This window comes from Python bivittatus, unplaced genomic scaffold (assembly GCF_059951505.1).
Source record: "Python bivittatus isolate LINGU-HERP-01145 unplaced genomic scaffold, Pbiv_v1 ctg000330_np1212, whole genome shotgun sequence".
Taxonomy (NCBI): Eukaryota; Metazoa; Chordata; class Lepidosauria; order Squamata; family Pythonidae; genus Python; species Python bivittatus.
In genome coordinates this window covers 48,402,467-48,422,694 of record NW_028277058.1, presented here as the reverse complement: position 1 = coordinate 48,422,694, position 20,228 = coordinate 48,402,467, and the positions used below count along the sequence as shown (strand labels likewise).

General features: G+C 39.7%; 1 protein-coding gene across 4 annotated transcripts in view; it reads left to right on the top strand.

The window, feature by feature from the left end:
* The first annotated feature begins 6,398 nt into the window (after positions 1-6,398).
* WASHC1 (WASH complex subunit 1) overlaps positions 6,399-20,228 on the top strand; it is a 50,113-nt gene continuing 36,283 nt past the window's right edge. The window contains exon 1 of one of the 4 annotated variants that reach the window (XM_088141216.1): positions 6,399-6,533. The gene's annotated coding sequence lies outside the window, so the exon portion shown is untranslated. Of the gene's footprint in view, positions 6,534-9,051; positions 9,114-15,293; positions 15,645-18,176; positions 18,316-20,228 lie in introns of those variants that run through there. The other 3 variants (XM_088141217.1, XM_088141219.1, XM_088141218.1) reach the window with 3 other exon arrangements.

Sequence of the window (20,228 nt, the reverse complement as noted above, 5' to 3'; positions counted from 1 at the left end):
ACACATGAGAGAACACTCGGCAGAATCAGAAAGAAAACAATTTTCTTTTAACTTTGGTGAGATTCTTCTAAGGTCAAGATCTCCTTTTATAGTTGGTTAAAATTAAAAGGTTTAAGGTTATCTCTTTAATCATGTTTTTTTCAACTGGCTCATTAATTATTTGACAAATAAAAGCACAGGTCAAACCAATTCAAGGTCAGTCTACTTAACAAGGGCTAGTATCCTCCCTGGCTATGTTCATATATCACATTAAATCATTTTTGTTTAACCAAGGTTTGCTGAAATTATTGTTAGAATTTTATTTATTACCAGGTTCATTTCTGAGCTGGGATGAAAAAGACCACAGGAGTTGCATGAAATTTTATTCTTCACTCAAAAGTGATGACAGGAAGCTGTTAGGTGGATGGCCACGCAGGACCCCCTCCCCTCAGCACATTCAGCCCCTCCTTTAGAATACCACCCATTACTCAGGCACCTATTTCCCATCTTAGTATCATTCCATATCAGTACCTTCCTTCCGTCCTTCCTTCCTAAAGCCCCTTGATGGTTAGCTAAACACCTTTTTCTAGGAAGAAGCTAGCCTTAGAATGTATACCTTATCTCATTTCTGTGGGTACAGCTTCTTATCTATCAAGGTTAGTGAAAAGGGCCTGCAAGCTTACAAATTTGAAAAGAATGAAACAGGATTCAAAGATCATTAATAAAAGTCTAAGTGTTTCAATACTAAATATAATAGGTGTGTGTGTGTGAAATATATTTGTATGTAAATTCTATATATGTAAAATCTTCTATCATTATAATAGGCCTGGTTTATACATTATGGTAAACCACACTTTGAAATTAGAATATTTGGTGCATACAAAATTCTACAACAAAAACCAGGCAAATCATATTATGGTTGTACAATGTATAGATCAGGCCTTTGTAGAGACTAGCAAACTATGGAGTCCTTGGGGTTCTCTGAGCTTGGTTCTTTTCTTGCAAACATTTCATTACCCGGCTAGGTAACATCTTCAGTGCGAAAATGGGATGGGCTTTATTCTCTATTTATGTGCTGTGGCCTGCCTTGCCAGTGCTGGTGGGGGTTTGTTTTGCTCCTCTATTAGTTCTTTGATTAGCATATGTTGACTGCTTGATTGTGTGCCTGGTGGTAACCTTTGCTCATCCCATTCTAGCACTGAAGATGTTACCTAGCCGGGTAATGAAACGTTTGCAAGAAAAGAACTAAGCTCAGAGAACCCCAAGGACTCCACAGTTCAACCCTGAGCTACACATATTCACCTCTATTGGTACTAGCAAGCTAGTCTAATGTGAGGGAAAAGAAAACAAAGAAAAATATCACTGCAGGAGTCTGAAACAAAAGCTTTTAGATGTCCTCAATTATAATAAATTTAGAATTGCATGACCTATTGAGAATGACTAACATTTCCCCCAATCTCTTCCCTTCCGGGATATTCTTCCTTCTATTTTTATATTCATATTCAGGGTATGAATGTCTGTAGTGGATCTAAGGGCCGGCTACTTAGCTGGGGACTCCAAGTATATAATTAAAGCCGCTGGCCTTTTCCAATAAGAGATAAGATGTGGACTTAGAAGTCTCCTTGTCCCAAGTACTCACAGATCTTAAGAGAAGCAAGGATGTTAGCAGATTTTCTGATTTGGTCCAGTGCCTAAAGCCCCCCAAAAGAACCAGAACAAGAAAGATAAAGCTGGTACGAAAAATATAGGCAGATGTGCTAAGAGTATGGCATTTCTTTTTAGTTCAACTGGGGTTCTTTTGGTCAGCTGGATAGTTTTACATCTGCTCCCATTCTGTGTGTGTGTGTGTTTGATCAATCTGTCTACAGGTTAATGATTGCTACCCTTAGTATGCAGATCTACATTTCATGCAGCTATCCTGTTTGCTCGAGACCTTACTTTGTTGCTTGGGTTAAAATCAGTTGCATTTGTGCTCACTCTATGTTCATGAAAACACTTGGCTAAAAGAGAAAAGTGGAACTTTTTCTTTAAACATGTGGTTCTGAGAATCATCTGTTCTGCCCCATCCAGATTCTAAGTCAGAGGGGGCATTTCCCCATTCAAGAAGACATGGTAGTGATCACAGCTGTGTAACTACAATTGGTTGTGTTAACATATACTTAGTTATAACCCAAAGTTTATAAACCAAACCAGAGTGGCTGAGTTTACACAATAAAGTAAGCCAAAACAAGAAAGGAAAAGCCTATTCTGATCTGGTGAGAAATGCAACCCTACCTAAGAGCCAGTGGACTTTTGATCTCTGCACACGTCATAGAGTGGTATCCACACTTCCCAGAAAATTGTGGTGACTTGCACAATGGACTTCTCAACTGTATGGGAGAAGTAAGGAAGAGCTAAAACTGAGGGTTTAAAACATACATCTACCACAACAAAATACACGTCTAATGATAAAACACATAATTTGTCTCTAAACTGGTTGATTGCAATAAAATTTTAAAATATATGTGTAGATGAATAAGCCAAAAAGAAATATGACAGAAAACAAATCCATTCTGCTAAATCTGTTTCACATTCATCTAATTTATAAAGCAATACGTCTCCCATTTGCCTTGGATTATTTTTGAACAGAATGAATTAACAATGAAACAGCCCCATTGAGCCTGTTTCCAGCTTATTATGAGATCTGCAGAAATATTTCAAGAAACATTGCAGAGAACAATGGCAACAGCAAGTTAGGGATGAAGTATACAGGCAGAAAAAGAACTTTATAGAATGAGATACAAATTAGATTAAAAACAAATTAGTACATTGTTGGTATCACTTTGAACCTATACAAAACACCTCACTCAGAGTTTACATATCAACTTAAACAATGTTTCCTTCAATATGGTTTATTGAAGAAACCACAGTCAGGGTTTGCATAATACATCAAGCCATAAACTAAACAAACTGCAATATGGCTTTGTGTAGTAAAAGTAGTCCTCAGGTTACGACCATTTGTTCAGCAACTGTTCAAAGTTACGAAGGCGCTGAACAAGGGGAACTTACAACCAGTCTGCGAAGCTGTGGCCATCATGGTGTCCCCACGATCATGAGATCGCAATTTGGGTGCTTGGCAATCAGCTCGCAATTACAATAGTGGCAGCATCTCATGGTCACAGGATCACCATTTGCGACCTTCCCTGCCGGCTTCCCACAAGCAAAGTCAATGGGGAAGCTGGCAGGAAGTTGCAAGTTGCTTCTGCCACTTTTCAGCCCCTGCCCATGCTCCGTAGCACCAACCTGCTGCACTCCATAAGACCTGCCCATGGCACCAGCCCTGCTCCATAGCACCAGCCTAAAGCACCTGTGCTCTGTAGCACCCACTCCCATGCTCCATGGCATCCATCCACGGCACCCGCCCACCCCCTGCACTCCATAGCACCCACCCACAGCACCAAGCGCTAGTCTGCAGCAAAATTCTTGACTGCTTATTCCTTTACTGCTGATGGTTGATCCCAAAAGGCTGAAGCTATCCACTATTTCAGTATATTCATTGTTAATTATAAGGCTGGTTGCTGTTCCTGTTGTCCTTAGTTTGGTCTTCTTTATATTTAATTTTAGTCCCACTTTGTCACTGCCAAATACGATCATCCAAAACTTGCCTTCTCCTTGGAGTATCTCTCCTCCTTGTTGTCTGTTTGTCAACAGCTGAAAGGACTAGCACCAAGAACCCTTGATTCTTGGGCATTAGGCTTGGCAACCTGAAGGGCTCCAAAATAACATTTTAATATCAGTGTTTGATTAGAACATACTCTAATGTATTAAATGTACTTAATATATTTATACACTGCCTTTCTAAACAAAGTTGTTTTTAGAAGTCATGGACAGTATTCAGTCTAAGGGCATTTCCACGTGGAGTTTTTTCACCAGTTCAGAATCATCTTCACCTTCTTCTGATCTGATGAAACTAGTGTGTTTAGATGCTGATTTATTTTTGATCCAGCAGCAGTGCATTTTAAGTTGCAGAATATGTGGTTTTGTGTTAGTATTGCCTCCTGTTGCACCGATCCTTTCAGTACAATAGAGAAATGAAGGCTTAGTGGTTTAGGAGCTCCCCTCACAGCTACCATTCACTCTGGATGTCTGTGGGTATCACCAGACTAGTGTGTATAACATGAAGAAAATGGGGGAAGGATGACAGCAATGTGTTTTCTTTCCCTTTTGCATAGTATGAATATAAGGGGATTTTTGTTATTCCTGGACTGGCAGTATTTTGGGATAGAGCACTGCTCTTTGTATTCTCTTTTTGGTTAACTGGAGGGAGCACTAATTAGCTCCTGTGTGTATTCAGAGTTTCAAGATCAACAGAAGTCAATATGATAATGGGTTGGCTTCAAACTGCCTTCAAGACATTGGGGAATGGAAATTGTGGCATGTAAATGGCTAAATTCCACTAACATTAGTGGGACTTAATTTGGTCATTCAAAATGTCTCATCAACTCTTGACTTTTTTTTTACTCTTGTCTACAGCTTCTTTCTCACATCTTGCTTTGCTTCTACTGAAATTCAGTCTTCTAGACAATCTAAGGACTTCTTTCACATGTGGTGACCTACCCCCAACCCTATTCTCACATGACAACTCGTCTACCAGCGTAACTGAGTATAAACTTGACAAATGCAAATGACTCAATCACTTGTTCTCTACTCTCTCATCTTGTTCATATCTTAAATTATTAGCTTTATCTTACTCTCTGAAAGGAAGATCAAGAAGATGGGATGTCAACATTAAATAAATCTTTGAGTTAAATTAATCAATTACCAATGCTTGGCCAATTAAATTAAGTTTCAAGTAACTGAAAGGGAAGTTACTGCAGATAGTGTTACCTTAAAAGAGCAATTCTTCTCATAATACCGGAATACTGTATGCCTTTTCTAAGATGCTTGCTATGGTGCACGTATGCACAATCTGCCTTAAGAATCTAGGAAACTGTCTTATCCTAGATCCTACTAAACTGCTACATCCTTTCTGACCTGCCACAGCTCTCTAAAGTTTTGGGCACTCCGTATCTGATCCTTGTAGCCGAAGGTTGAATTTCTGACTTTTTACATGCTTAGCATATATTATATGACTAAACTGTGACTTCTTTCTCACCCTTTGAAAAACAGCGTGCTTCATAATTCCACGATATTGTTCTTTCCCATATGCAATTTTGTTAGATTAATTAACTCAAATCAATTAAATAATTGATAGATTAACATTTCTTTTACTGGATTGAAATCTGATTTTTAGACGACAATCTTGATTTTGAATTATCAGATGCTTTCTCCTTCAGTCTCCCCTCCCCCCCCCCCCGCAATCATGAACTAGCTTCGCTTCTCTTGTCCAATACCTGGAAACTCCTTAGTACAAAGGAGAAGCCTTCTCCTACCACTAAATTGTTTGTTTGTTTGTTTGTTTATTGGATTTCTTCCCTGCCCATCTCCCCCACAATAGGGGGCTCTGGGCAGCTTACAAAAACATTTAAACTATAAATATATATAAAATACATAATATATATAAAATTAAATTAGTTCTGGAATATGCTCCCATACAAATGTGCCAGGCAAGGGCAACCTTGTTAAGAACTTATGTGAGACTTGTAAATAGCTCCCTGAGTTAGTGTAAAACTAACTTGTGTAAAACTAACTAGTTCCATCTTCTTGCATCTTCTAAAAAAACCTATTTTCCCTGCAGCTCTGCCTACCCTTTATTGTCATAGATTGTATGAAGATTCAAAATTCTTTTCAGATTTCCAGTTTTTGGGGAATACAGAGCATTGCTGCTTCTTGGTGTTCCAGAAAGTAATGGCAAACCACTTCCAAAAATGTTGCCAAGAAAACTGGGTGGATTTACCTATGTAGTCACCAGACTAACTCAAAGGCGTAAAAGCCACCAAGTCTAAGCAGCCCTTTTGAGCCTGCTCCTGCATGAATTTGTCAATCCCCTTTTAAAAAGAAATCTTAAGAGTCCACTGGAGTGGGGCTGCCAATAAATTTAAATAAATAATTAATTGACGGTAATCTGATGGCAACTAATCCCACAACCGTATCAAAAACTACGCCAAGAACGGAGTCCGTAAAGCTCATGCCGCAGTAAGATTTCCACGCTGTACTCATTGACTTGAGAGTAAACACGGTGGAATTCAGAAGGCACGCACAGGATTGCATAGTAAGCCTGTTAGCCTTTAATGGAACTGCCTGATTCTCTTTATTTGACTACGAAGAAAGTGACCTCCTCTTGTCTCCCACTCAAGAAACTTTTCCTAGCATTTCCGAAGAAGGCAGACTCCCAACACGCCCAGAACCACGTGTTAAAAAAAAAAATCACACGGTCGACCGCTTCTTCGGAATTGCAGAGAATCCGTAGAGGTTTCATCTAAGGGCGGAAGTAGGAACCTTCCGACCCGGGCAAGCGCTCTGACGCGAGCGGAAGTGAGTGAAGCTCCGGGCGGATGTAGAATGCTCAGAGGGCTTTGGCTTCTTGTTCCTCCTCGGTTGCTAGGAGGGGGCCTGGCTCCAACGTCTCAATACAGGTGAGGAGCGAGAAGGGCGGGGGGCTGCGTGGTCTCTTTTTCTCTTTCCGTCTAGCAGAGCGTTAGGTGTCGGCTCCTGGCGGGAGGGGATGCTTACATGTTTCCCACGGGGGATGCCAGGGCCAATGCGGCGGAGAGAGTCACTGGGGTAGAAGCTTCAGCCTTTTTTTTTTTTTAAGGAAAGTCTATAGGAATTCTGGGAATTGTAGTCCCCACAGAGCTGGAGGGCATCAGCTTGGGGAAAGCTAGGGATCTCTGGGGTAGATTTGAATGCCGTGGGCTGAGGAAGGGGCGAGCTCATTTTATGGATGCTTAAGCTTCCATCCTTTTTATTCTAACATGCCTTAAGAGGCACAAAATGCTAGTCTGTAATGGGAGGGTCCTCTCAGGGATCTGTTGAACTACCAGCCGTTCTTCAGAAGGTATATCTTGAGTTTCTTCCTTAAAGTAAGGGCAGGGAAACTCTGAATTTTGAGAACCTGGTGTGGATGGTGTTGCCTTGGGGAGGGGGCTTGTCGTGCTGTGGTTGCCACAAAACCCATTTAGCTGAAGGCAAACTAGCTGGGTTTTTCTTCTATCCCAGGAGGGTGCTTGCCCCCATTTGCCTTCATCTGTTCTATGAACTGTGGGGTGGACTCCTAACAATGCCCTGGCCTGTTATCACCTGCCACTTTTATTTTCTAAGACTTTCTTTGAGGCCAATGAGAGCCCAAATAAAGATGATGCTGGAAGAGTGTGCTTGTTGGAGGTGGTACCCAGCTTCCCTTTTTTTATATTGTGGGATGTATGTGTATTTCCTGATTTTTTTTTTCTTAAATTCAAGGCAGTTGAAAATAGGAGTACTGTGGTATAGTGGCACAAGGACTAGGAAGACCAACATTCAAGTCCACTCTTAGCCACAGAGCAACTTTGGGCCAGACACGCTCTTAGCCCAACCTGCTTTACAGGGCTGCTGTTGCAGGGGATAAAATGAAGGGTGATGTCTATGGAAACTGCCTTCAGCTTTTGGAAGAAAAGCAAGCTGTAGATCTAATAAATCATGATTTTAAAAAACTATACCTGTTTAGCATAGATTTAATGTAATTTAGCTCAGAAGAGCTTGCTTCTGATGGTAGGAATGCATTAGAAAGAACACTGTTGTTCCTCTTTAAGATTTAATGTTCATTAATCTTATCTTTACTAGATGAGTGCATCCAGATGTGTTGGGTTGCAGCTTTCATGTTCCACAGCAATCTTTCATGTTCCACATCAATGCTGGCTTGGGGTGGGAGGGGAGGATTGGAACTCAATACACCTGGAAGGTATTAGGTTGGAGAAAGCAAATATACATTATTAATCTTACTTTATCAGTTTGTCTAATCAAAATGATTTGTTTTGAATTGCTATTTATTCTATTAACATTTAATTTCAGTTTATAATGTAGATCTCTTGTGTTAGTTGGCCTGTGCTATCTTTTCTCTGAAATCCTATATGCAGTGAGGTGACCATCGTGCATCCACTGATAAGGGCTCTGACCCCCAGAAGCTCATGAAGGCATAATGTTGTTAGTCTTTAAGACTGTGTTCCTCAACAGTTTTAAGTGGAACTCACAGATAAATGTATTTACCCTGTTGAGATCCACTGATACTGCCTCCATCATTTGAGCCCAACATTTTTTCTTGACAAACATAGAGGAGTAGAGAGGTGGCCTTGAAGCAAATATGAAGCAACCATTAGTAGAACATGAGTTTACTCCAGGAAAAGAGGAAAGTATGAGGAAGAAATTCAAGATAGCCCTGCCTTGACTGTATTTGGTTTAAGAGAGAGGGAAACTGAAACTCTTATTAGGTTTTCAAGATTCTCTTAGTATAACCTATATCAATAAAACAGTTCTCATATTTCTTGTGATGTCTGTGCTGCCCTGGTTCTACCTCAAAGGGCTGATAAACTCTTGACTTTATAGTTATTTTATTTTGCATGTTTATATTAATATTGGCAAGTTTAATCACCTTTCATTGGGCAAAGCCATGTAGGAACTTCTGTGTTTTGGCCCAGGGTCTGAAAAGCAGCTTCTGTATCTTGTATTTCATTTGTTTTGCTTGGCTGGCATTGTGAAGAATGCCAAATCTGAAGGCAGTTTTGTCAGGAAAGCAGTGAGCAATTTCATGGCTTTGCCTTACTTGCTGCATGTTGACACAGATGGCAGGTGCTTCCTCTTTCTTTACTCAAATGCTTATTATCTGAGGCACTAAGAGAAATTATAGAGTGTTGGCTGGCTCTCTGCTCATTTCTCAGATCACCCACTGGTGCTGTATGTTGTATAAACCTTGAATAGTATTACTTTGTGGGATGTTCATCTGACGCTGAACATCCGTGGGGAACCCAAAGGCTGATTGAAAAGAGGGCTAAGTTGTTCACTTTCCATTGCCGCACTACATTAAATCTGCTTTTACTAATCTAGTTAGAAATTATTTTGCAAATATAGTTGCAATTATATTTATTGCTATTTCACAGGCCTGTAAATAGCCACTTGCTATGGTGAGCAAAGATCTTTCCTAGACCAATGGAAACAAGCCCTCCCCCACCCACAAATAACTTGAGGTACAGTAGTTAAAAATTACTAAGGTTTAATCTTTTAACTTTTTAACATAATATACTTGTTAATTTTAGTCTACTACTTGAAGTACTGTATTTTACTTATGAAATGTACTATATATGGCCACCTGTGTACCAGAGCAATTCTGGGCAGTGAACAAGCATAAAAACATAATCCAATTATAAAATCAGTTTGACAAAAAAAAGAAAAAAATTGAGGTTCCAGTAAAAAAATCATACCCATAAACCACACACAACCATGCCAGAACTTCATTCACATCCTGGCCCCATTACCTGGGGGGAAAGCCACGTCTTCACTGCCTTCCTAAAGGCCAATAGGGTCAGGATCAGCCATATCTCTTGAGGGAGGCTGTCTCATAAGGCAGGCACCATGACAGAGAAGGCACACTTCCTAGGCCCCACCAGGTGACCCTGCTTCACCAAAGGGACCCAGAGCATATCCACTATGGCAACCACCAGGGATAGGCGGCCCCACAAATAACCTGTTTGAGGCTAAATTAATTCCCTCTGATCAGCTAATTCCCCCAACTCTCTTGCAAATTACTTGCCTGGGAGTTGGCTCTTCTTCCTTCTTTCTTTCTAAAAACTTATCTATTTTCTCAATAGCACCCTCCCAAATTAGGATGGCAGTGACTCTAATCAGGCTCCTTTGCAGTGATTAGGAGGAATTAGAAAATGGCTGCCATGTGACCAAGCCATAAGTTTGTGGTAAACAAACTCTGTTTTAATGGAAGGGCTGGTGGATAAGATTTTGCAAAAGTGAGTGTGCATGCCTACACATGTGGAGATAGCCAGGAGAAGCTTTTGAAGAGGTGAGCCTTGCAGAAGACATGGCTGCATTATTAAAAACTTGACAAGACACATGCTCATCAGGTATTTTGACTATGCAAAATACTTCTCTTGAATACTTCATGTAGTCCTAATGGCCGTGTCCTTCATGTCACACAAACACAGCGAATGAATCATTGGCTCAGATGGAAATTGAAGCTTGCTTTTTTTGCATCTGGTTTTCCAGGACGTGACACCAAATGCTATTCTCCTTATTTTTGAATATTGTATTACAATTTACTTCTCAAAATGCTTCACAGTATTACATTGCTGTGATAATTCTTTCAACAGCAATAAATAGTCATCATATTGTACAAAGAGGGTAGCTTGCTGAAGGCTGGCCAGTAAGCTGGGATTTGCATAAGTTCTGCTTGATCTGATCAGAGGCCTTCGATATGCTCATGCTATACTCATCTGCTTGGATCTTTTCCCATAGTTTCCTTAAATCTGCTCAGCTTGCAAAAAGGGTGTAAAGTTGATGTATTTATATTTGACTCTTATTCTGTAACAGAGCTCAAAGCATCATACATAGCTTTCTAGGGGAACTTTCATTGAGTCATCAGAATCAGAACTGGGTTCAACAAGTTAATGACATCATGTGCCCTCATACTATGCTGTGCACCAACTATTATCTCTTCAAGGCATATTTCCTGGATCTCAGCTCAATTGCTTTGCTATTTATCAATGTGAAATGACAGCCTAAGATTTGTTTTCCAATGGGAATTGGAGATCTTCTGTGTCAAATTCCACTTCCCATTCTTTTCTTGCTAATTTTCATAAAACATATGCAGCTATTGTGATAAATGGCTTTGTTGTCTTAGAAATTCTCTGCTGCTCAAAATTAAAGCAAAAGAAAAAAGTCTGCAAACTGTTAATAACATTTGCAGTGATGTTAAAATTTAGCACAGTACTCAGAAGGGGATTGCTGGAAGGAAGAGGTACTGTGAAAAGTATTATTAGAAAATCCACATCAGCAAAAGTGGGCTCAGTTAATGTTTTAGTGCTGACCCAAACACCTGTGTTGATGAGATTTTTATAATATACGGGAAAGGCTGAGCAGCTGAACAGTGTCCCAAAGAGGCCAGTTTAATATTTCAGTATAAAAGTCCTTGAGATGAGTAGATGCTATTAGCGGTAAATATTTTTTTAAAAAGGAGCCATCAGATCTGTTTACCTGCTCCTTTATGCCTTCTAAACAAGAGCCATTTCTATCTGCATGAGTAACTTCATATTATAAACTTTATTCTTGAAATATGGGAAGATTTTCACAAGGACCACATAGTCTATGCCAAGATAACCTCTTCTCCTATTTTCTGTATTGTAAGGGTGTGCTCAGATGACCCAGCTGCAGCCAGCTATGGCTTTTCTTCAGAAAAACAAACCTTAGCCAGATAATTTACACCCAGCAACTTCCCCTCACTCCAAGTAGCATGGGTGTAAATTATCTGGCTAAGGTTTGTTGTTCTGAACACAGCATAATGGAGGCTTTTTTCTGGAATGAGACAGAGTGAAACGTAGAACTGTTGGTGATTTGGAGCTAAGGCATAGCTGACTATGGCCATATCATTCAGTTATCCTTTTGAGTACCAGTCTGTATCGAACCATAATGAGAGGGTCTGTGTTTAGAGAGAAGTATTATTTTTTCAATTTGGAATTTGCCCTCGGAATATCTCCAAAGTTTGCAAATGAGCATATTTAGTGTCCCCAGAAAACTCTTGTGAACCCTGACCCTACCCCTTGAAGGCAGAAGGGGAATGGAGCAGCCAGTTGACAAGAAGCCTGAAACGGAGCATTTCATTGTCCAGCATTGCATAGTTTATCCCATTTTTAGCTTCCTATGTGACACAGAGACTCCCATGTTTTCCTGCCAACCCTTCATTCAGAGGCTCTGCCCCTTCCAAATTCCCCATTGTCTGTTGGAGAGATTGTGGTGCTCTGCAAAACCCACGATCATACTTGAAGCAGGATTTATTTTACACTAATTTGCTATCTTTTCCTTTTGTATTTCTTTACTTGCCCCATCCATAAACCAAATATAATTAAAATATAGGCAATATTAGGATGGTAAAATGATGTGATGTTTGCTGAACGGTCTTAAAAAGGAAGGTTGGGGATAGAACAAGAAAACAAGTAGGAAGATACCTGGGAATCAAAAAAGACAAGGTAATAGAAGATGCATTTATACTTATAGTTTATTTGTGCCTTCTTAGTGTCACACTTTTGAGGCAGTGGCACATGTGAAACACGTGTTCCCTTGCTATCTTCTGTTGCCATTTTTCCAGCAGTAACTAGGTGTTATTCCTTCATGGTGAAGATGCAATGCAAAGAGCACCCACAACTTGCTGTGCATTTCTTGTCACCTGTGACCTCCTAATGCAGTGTTGTCCAAACTTGTCCACTTTAAGATGAGTGGACTTCAACTCCCAGAATTCCCCAGCCAGCATGGGTGGCTGGGGAATTCTGGGAGTTGAAGTTCACTCATCTTAAAGTGGACAAGTTTGGACAACACTGTCCTAATGTGATTGGTTTGCTAGAGCCACCAAATTATCAAGGAACTGGGAAATCCCTCAGCAGTTCTGAAGATAGGGAAAGGACATCTACGGTGGGTCACTTGTCCAAGTTGCTTGCCTCCTGGCATCAGCTAATATCCTTAGCCTTTTTTTCTTTTTTCTTTTGCTGGGGCGAAGACTAGAGGCTAAGGAACCTTTTTTTCTCATATTAACTACTATAGGGTTGATTGCAGTAGAGTCTGACGCCAACACTTTCTTTGGCCTTTCTCCCTCTTTGCTTGCTTCTATGTCTTGGTGTCCCTGAGTGTAAAGTCCTGCTTCGGAGCTCTGTTTGTCTGTTCTTATTTGTTTCTTGTGCCTTACTTATTCTGATTACTTTGGCTCCTTCGGGTAACTTTGTACTTGTCAGCCAATTTCCCAGGTTATGTCAAATCTGTTTTGCTTTACTGCAGTTGTATAGCCTTTGGCAAGCCTGCAATCATAGCTGGTTCTTTTGCTGCCAAGTATAATTTTTAGGGGGAGGGTGGTATGTCATCAGTAGGTATAAAAAGGGGCTTCTCTCTCTCAATTTTTGGGTCTTAATCTCTCTTACTGCTGCTGCTTGCTTTGTTCCTTTGCTACTACATGTGCAAAAACCCACTGGTTATTTAAATATAACTGCAGTAAGCACATGAGTCATACACTGTGGGACAATCATATTGTTTGAAAAATTGTGAAATGTATCTATGTCTCTTGGTGACAGTTTAATTTCAGAATAAAATATCTGGAAGCTGCCATTAAAATGTGGGGTTGTGTCCTATATATGGCTTTATCTGATTTTTGAAGGACCATCTTTTCCCACATGAACATGCCTGCTTACTTACTGTGATAGGTCCGTGTCCTGTTGCTGCCATCACCCTTATTCCATTATTTCTGTAGACTAAGCTCAGACTGGGGAGCCCACCTAGAAGAACCAGCTGGCTTTGCAGCATACTGCCCCCCCAAATTGCCCATTTCTCTTTGGTTTAGTTTTTCTCTATTCTATGACTTTAATATGGGACTTTGTTTAGTTTTTGTTCTATTATTTTATGGAAAACATCCTGTCTAAATTATCTGAATGATTTTTCCAGTTCTGTGAGAAGCTAGAAGGAGAGAAAACTATCAAATGAGGTAGGTCAGGAAGACAAGAACTCCATTATTGGTAGACCCTGAGTTTACATTTTCTTTAACTACCACAGCAGATTTTGCAATTCTCAATGTAATGAACAAATCATTGCCTGCAGGGAGCATCCAGTTCTTGCAGAATTAGCTATCAGCAAAAAGTGTAAGATATGAGCAAGAAAGCTGCTCTAAGAACAGTCATCTGAAGCACAGTTTACTACATAATGGTAACCATTCTCTTCAGTTTTGGCCTACAAACACTGAGTCATGGATCAATAGATGCATCCTTGAATCTTCCTTTAAAAATCAGTGGTCATATGCTAAGTGCAAGGCAAAATAACCTTTGTTCAGGAAGGGCCAGTTCTCTCTTGGATAATCTACTGGGGGCTACATGCCAGTAGAGAGGGTAGCTGAAGCAAGAGAAGAATAAATAAAAGTAAAAGGTAAAGTAAAGGTCCTCATGTTTCTATCTATCCTGGGCAGGAAGCTATCAGAGATTAGACTGGCAGAACTTACCAGATGTCTGAATTCATCGCTTATAGTGGAGTTTTGAAATTAGACCAAAAAGTACATGAGATTAGTCTGAAGGCCATACTTGCCTTGAAATCATAGGTTGCTTAATATTGTTGTAAAGAATGGGACAGTGAATGACAAGATATAAGGTTTGGAGAACTGAACCACAGAATCATGAAAATGAACCTCACTGTGACAAAAGACTAATATCCTACTGCTTAGGTCAGCACTATGCAACTCGTTTTTGAACTACAACTCACAGCAACCCCATGAAGCATGGGCAGTGGTGCGTATTGCTGGGAATTGTAATTCGGCCATATCTGAAGTTTCACAGGTGGCCTACCTAAAGTGTTAGAATTAAATCGTTTTCTTTTAAGCAATCTTTTATTTTCTATCTGGGAGCAAAATGTAGGTACTCCATAAATGTTCTTACTGCTGAATATCTAGTTAACCCTCTTACACTTTAAAATTGGATAGCACTAAGTCTTTCTTAGATGTATCCATCTTACTTGTTTTCTTTCTTGGATTGTTTCCTGAGATTGTCTAGAATGGATTATAGTGATTTCTGTTTTCTCACTTCTAACTGTTTTCACATTTCTTTCCATCAGGAGCGAGCAATCACTAGTCCGCCAGATGTTGATGACCTAGAGCTCACCATTGGCCAAACTAACTAGATCTCATGGAAATTGGAGTTCAGTAGCATCCAAAGGGCTGTGGTCTCTCCCTGTTTTAAATATATGTGTGATTTCCCATTTCCACCATGAGCTTCTATTCAAAATGAAAGGAATGAGCATAGGAGGAAGTATTTGACACCAAGGCTTTGTCCTCAGATACAGTATTTCTGGAGAGAAGAGGTATATAATCAGAATACCTTGCTGAGAGGATACTTCTGCTAGACAACTGCTGCCACTTATTTAATTGCCTGTCACTGCAGCATTTACATTTCCTAAATTAGAGGAATTAATAAAAACTTCAAAAGCTTTGACACTTCATTTCATGCATCAACATGATTTTTTTAAAAAACCATTCAGCTGCAGCAAAATATTTAACACTTGTCAGGTATATTTGTTGAAACTTAACTCTCCCCTTCTTGTTTGAATTTGAATTAGTTCTTGACGTCTTACGAGAAGCACCATTGCATGGCAGATGGAACTGATCCTTCAAAGTCATCACTTCTTTGAGTGTGGTTGCACCTTTGTCAGGTTCAGCCCAAAGAACTCCACGAGACAATGCAATATAGTTCTGTTGCGTTTATTAGCTTCCACCTCAAGACAGAAATCTCTTCAGACTGAACCTAAGTTCCCAAGCCAGCAAGCCACAACACCGTGAATTCCTTAGGGTGGTGCCAGTCTCATCTTCTTAAACTTCCCACGCTCCTGTTGAGGGCTAAGGAAATGCTTATCTCCTCGAGCGCGGCCTTCATAACACTATTCCACCACAACCTTCCATATTCTTATAACATTGCATCTTGGAATATTCACAAAGTGTATCTCTGGCTCTGGAGTATGTTTCATTTATAAATTAGGTAAAATATGTTTGTTCCTGAATCTTGGGGGGGGGGGATTGTAAGAGGTGAGAAAGAGAAGATGAAATCCAGGAATAGGTAGAAAATTATGTTAAAGTTAAAACCCTTCTGAAATTGAAAGTTACTGCATTTATAATGCAGTCCTGATGCTAAGGCCATTTCTTTATATCAGAGGGTTTTCTCGTACCTCAACTCCCACACCAGCCATTACTGAGTGCTCATTAATGTCAGCACAGGGGTTGGATTATCTAAAATAATGTTTCTCAAACTGAGTAACTTTAAAACGTATGGACTTCAACTCCCACTTCCGCTGGCTGGGGTATTCTGGGCGTTGAAGTCCACACATCTTAAAATTGCCCAGCTTGAAAAACATTGCTCTGAAAGATGCTATAAGTCACTAGTGGGATGGCACCCAGCAAAGTGTTTTGGTCAGGGTAAATTAATTGATAATTGTCATGGGATTAAAATCTATTATCTTTAAGCCATTAGGGACCAAACTGAATTTATAGTTAAAGTGTTGTTCAATAATTTCATGATGAAGTTTTGTTCATGAGTAGTCACTAAGGTTTGGGTGAGACATGCTAAGCGTGGTTAGCGCTGATGTCTCTATTAGAATAGGATTGGGTATACAAAAATCTGTTCAAATGGCCATAAAAATGTTTTGAAGCTACTGAAGTTATGTATGTCCTGGAGTGCAGGTTTTCTCACCTTTCAGTTCATCCATATGGATCTTTTCTTTCCTTTTTCTTTTAAGATTTGGTTCACTATCGGTGTGTATGTTATACAATATGGCCACGGTTGTGTATGTTATCTTTGTTAGATTTCATTAAACTTTAACATTTAAACTTTAACATTTAAAATTTTGTTTTAAAAACATTTAAATACATCTGCCTGATCGAACAGAAAGGCCTTAAACTAATTGAACTGTAGAACAGTGTTTAACAATTTGGGGAAGCTTACACCTCTACATCAGGAATCATTACAGTAGTGTTCCCCAATTTGTTCTCCAAATCTGCTAGACAATGACTAGGTCCCAGATATCCTAAGCTTGCTTAACCATGGTTTAGTTTACTGAATAAGCCTTAGTTGGCTGGGAGAACACAACATGCCATAAATTGTGATTTATAAACCATAGGGGCCCTGGTTTATGTACCATATTTGAACCTCTGTAATCCATAACCAGTGCAATAGAGATACGGTAGTGTAATTACCCCATGATGGAGATATTGGCATATCTAAAGAATAGTAGTCAGGTCATAACGGAGGGGTAATTGGATCTGGAGACTTTCTAGCTCCCCTTAGAGTATTTTCAAAATGCAATGAAATGGAACTTGGCATTTGTTTTCTGCAGTTGGCTTTTTTTCAGTAGGTAGCACAAGTAGCTATCTAGGTGGATAGCACTGTAAATGTACCAGCCTAATTTACTTCCATTCATACATTTGGAGAAGAGGAAGTATGCATCATTTAAGGCAGCATTTCTCAACCTTGGCAGCTTGAAGATGTGTGAACTTCAACTCCATGCTGGCTGGGGAATTCTGGGAGTTGAAGTCCACACATCTTCAAGCTGCCAAGGTTGAGAAATGCTGATATAAGGGATTCCCAAACCTTTCTCCATACATGTATAGCTGGAAAAGGGTTTACAGTTTGGCTTTGCCCTTTGATAGGAACCCTTGATGGAAATGGAAAAAGATGCCATCTTTTGGCATACTTGAAGAGCTGTCCCTTTAAAAAAATAAAAAAGGTCCACCCTTTTTGTGGGTTTGGATTTATTTTCTGTTGGGATTTATTAAACTAGAAAGCACACGCTTCCAGTTGATTAAAGATGGTGGATAAGACTAATAACACTCCTGAAAGCAGCTGTTAAGTCTGTAGAGCAAAGTTGTGTTCTGTGGCTAGAGACTGAGACTTTGAAACAAGCTCTTTTTATTGCAGAAAAGCAATTTTGTCTCTTAATAACCTCTATGCTGACCCTTCCTGGAATAATTTATGCCCAAGTGCAGCCCTGGTTTGCCATTATTTCTACATTATTGATTTCTTGCTGGGCCTGAAGAAATAGAACATGTTCTTTCCAACCAGTTCCTCCTCTTGGAACATTTAGTGTTCCTGATCACAGGGTGCTTTTGAATATTACTTTTTTGCTGCCTTTGCGGATGTATTTGTGTGTTATGGTAACTCCTGGAACACCTGTTATTTTTAAGAGTCACAGTTACTCTTTCTGCTGCCAAATGCTTAATGCCCAATAGCTTTGGGTTGCCTCTGTAGAATTTACACTGCTTCTTACGTTGCACTAAACCATAAATCATGGTTTACAGAATGTGCTGGCTTCACATATTATGCTAAGCCACAAGCAAGCAAACCATATTATGGCTTAATGCAGTACATGACTAAGGCTACAAGCATGTACTGGGAAGTTAAGCTTGTAGGAGTTAGCATTTATTTTATGTTTTTAATTTCTTAGAATATTGAGAACCAGCAACTGAAGTGAGGTGCAACAAAGTATTCCAAGGGGCTGCTAATTATTCCTGGCACTCCAGCCATGATCTGCATACATAATTCAACATTTGGACATTGATTCTAATTTAGAACTAAAAGAAACCTGCTCAGGATTGAAGAGTCTTGTTTATTTTTTGCAAATAAGCAGAGATCATCATTACCTAGCTTCTTTCTCTCGGTACGTAAAATATGAAGTGCCACCCTGTAAATATGTTCTGTTGTCACGTTAGAAAGCCAAAGGCAATTTGAATGTCTTGACATACATGGGTGGGCGTGTCTTTTTGTGATTAGCAATGCTGAGTGGATGGGATAATTTCTTACCTCAATCCCTAGGGAAAGTATTAAAGGGTTCATTTAATTTTTTTTTAACTCCTGGTAGTTGAATTCTCTGTGGTTACATAGTGCAAACCTGAGATCAATTAATGGTATGTTTAAAGAGTTGAAAATAGTCCAGTATACCCCAAAACACCTTTCTGGAATCAAATGTGAAGCATTGCCAAGTCCTACTATATTCTGCTTTGGTCAGACTCCACCTTGAGTACAAGGTCCAGTTCTACACTTTAAGAAAGATGGTGCAATATGTCATGTGTTGTTGTTCATCTGAGGTTGAATTTACCTACTTTTGAGATGATTTTTAGTATGTCCTGATATGTAAAACCATAGAACTCAAAGAGAGTATACTTTCTTTTTCACACTACTGTGTGTGGGTCTACACATACCAGCAAGAAAAAGAGCAGAAACAGACAACTTTTGATGGCTGATATCACTTTATCAAATATGTAGAGTATTCCTGGAGATTTTGGAAGAATCTGGTTTTTTTTAATCTTAGTGATATAAATTTCATTAGAAGGTTTACATACCATATTATCTTTGTGATTTGATCATTTATCTCTGAATTTTGGTAGATTCATCTGGGGCGGAGGGGGTACACAACAAAGAGGTTTAAGGGCTGCATGTGACCCAAAGGTTATGGTTTGTAGTCCACTGTTTTTAGAGTGTAAAGTAGGAATGCTGACCTGAATCTGTGAATGAAGTTGAGGGTTATTAGATGCAAAGTCCTAAGATGGAAGGTGAGACATTGGTGTGAAGATAACTGGTCAGTGGTTTGTTTTTGACATCTGTGTTTAGGATGCTCTATCCCAGATGATCAGCATGTGGTCCTCTTAATTTAATTTAAATTATAATGTGTGCTGCCATCATGTGAACATGTGCCCCTGAAAAAAAAAATTCAAGAGGATAGATGAGGACTTTGTACAGCACTAATTGGATCACAGGTTTGACATTAACTATTTCACTCTTGTGGGTAGGAATAGTATGTAATGGATCAGGAAGTTTATCGTTCTGCTGATTAGTTGGTATATGAGATGTAGGTTGGAGCAGGACAAATAGTTTTCTTTCAAGGAAAAACACTGCATCTTTTAAAACTGCCCCACGACTCCCTCCTCTGCAAACATTTTTGTGCATTTTGGGGAACTCTGGCTGTCCAGTTTAATTATTTCACTGTAAGACTGGGCAAAGAAGACCCAGCTGGAGGTAGAAGCTTTGTTGGAGCACTTTCCCATTTCTAATCTTGGGAGACTGAACTCCACCTGGCCTCTCTTGTCACTGAACAATGCATTTTGACTGTGGATGTGGCCAAAGGCTCTTTGAATTAAGTCGATTGCTGTTCTTAAGATTTTTATCCAGGCTCTACTCATCAGCACTGAGGAGCTGCGTTTAGACAAGTGGCAAGTAATGAGAACAGCCGTGAAGTGCAGGTTGCTGGAGGGTCTAATTACACCTCTAGTTATGCTGCTTTTTCCTCACTTCCTTTCTCCCATCAAGATGATGATTAGCCCTATTTATAGGGGCACTGGTTTTTACTATTCAATGCAGTGCACCTTGTGCCAATCAAATCAGTGCCATCTGCATTTTTGATTACTGCTTAATAACACCACTGAACATAGTTTAATTAAAGTAGGATATAAATAGGCTTTCTCTCTCTCTTCTTCATCTGACTTACCTGGGTATCTGGTGCTGCCTTGCTTAGTCAAAATAAATACAAATTGAAAGTCGCTTGCCTTGGAGACCGGCACATCCTCACCGTGGAGA